Source organism: Cyprinodon variegatus, unplaced genomic scaffold (assembly GCF_000732505.1).
Source record: "Cyprinodon variegatus isolate N-32 unplaced genomic scaffold, C_variegatus-1.0 Scaffold963, whole genome shotgun sequence".
Taxonomy (NCBI): Eukaryota; Metazoa; Chordata; class Actinopteri; order Cyprinodontiformes; family Cyprinodontidae; genus Cyprinodon; species Cyprinodon variegatus.
The window spans coordinates 259668-261155 of record NW_015151416.1 but is presented as its reverse complement, the minus strand read 5'-3'; the positions used below and the strand labels follow the sequence as shown (position 1 = coordinate 261155).

At 42.1% G+C, this 1488-nt stretch overlaps 1 protein-coding gene across 2 annotated transcripts in view; it reads left to right on the top strand.

The window, feature by feature from the left end:
• The window catches only part of LOC107100353 (gastrula zinc finger protein XlCGF8.2DB-like), a 45191-nt gene that overhangs the window by 31501 nt on the left and 12202 nt on the right, over positions 1 to 1488 (top strand). The window lies entirely within an intron of this gene.

Here is a 1488-nt window from a genome sequence, read left to right as displayed (position 1 = left end):
TGCTTTCAAAGGGGTGAAGCAGGTCAGTTAAGATCGGGAGAAGTTGGAGGACTCCATGGTGTCTGCTGTGCTTTTTAATATTGTTCCCTCACTGAAAGAGTCGCTTGGTTATTCAGTAAAGCACTAGCATGTTCTGCTACCAACAGCTGTAGCTATAGCGTCCACCTGGGGGGAGAGAAGATTAGCCAGCATATGAACCACACACAGATCGATGCAGCTCCTAGCGCTCCATAGAAATGATTAAAACTGAAAAAAATAAAACTAAGTTTAAAAAACAACAGGCTGATGTGGAGCTTAAGTCTTATGCCGCTTTCCAACAGGCCGAAAAACCAGGGAACAACAATGGACATCTCATTGACGCGTGTCTACCCGGGTCAAACGACTCAGCCAGCAACCTGTGTTAAAATCTCTGCTCTGCTCAGCATGCTGTAGGAACACCAGAGCCAGGTTGATCCGCTAATTTACGTGCAACCTTGAACGCAACGTACAGACGCCAACACACCTCACCAGACACTTCTGATCTAACAAGCAGAAACAACTCTGTTTCCATTGGCTAAACATGGAGCAGCTCTGGTGATGGGATTCAGACAGATAATAGAGATAAACAATAACGCACCCTGACTACGCCCTGGATTCCCTCCATGTTGCTCTCAGTTGTTTACTTTCTTGATTTCTGTTGTACTGGTGTCACCATCAATGCCAACACAGCATGACGGCATCACCGGACGCACAGCGACAGCGGGACAGACGCCAAGCAGCTGCCAGCGAGGGCTTAGACCAGCTTCTTTTGGGAAGGGAGCCAAACGCCGATTGTCAGCGGGCCGACCCATGTTTGAAAAACACACTTTAACTCGATATTTTCAGTGGGAATGAGGCTTTGAGATTGCTGCTGTTCCAGATGATGATCCAAACCCGTTTTTAGCTTCTGTAACACCTGAGTTATAGGCTAACATTATGATAACTAGAAAAAGCTGTTTCACAAAAACAGCAAGGGAGAATGCTTTTTCTGCTGAATGAAAAAAGCTGAAATTACCTGAAGAACATAAGAAAATGTGATAGGAGGTCATCAGAAACTTCAAACTGCAGAAAACAATTGAATCATCTGAAGATTTTGTAGGGTAGAATCATTTGGCAGTAAAATGGCAGAAACAAACTCATCTTAAACGCTGCACAGCCAAACCATACATGATATATATAAAAAAAAAAACTTAAATCTGAGCCCTAGAAGGGACTGAATATAATGTCTCTAGAAAAATTTTGAAATAATTTTTTAAGGGGGGGGGGGAATTAGCAGCAAACAGAAAAGCTTAATCCAGAAAGAGAGCAGAATGAAGCCAAAGTTCACAACATAGGCTGAAAAGTATTAAATTAGCTGAATCAGAAAAGAAATTACAAAGAAAAACTTGAATCTTATCTGGTTGAAGAAAGAAGGAGTAGCTTAAGGATAGGAAGTAAAATGTTGAAGAAGATGGTATTGAAGTATTAACA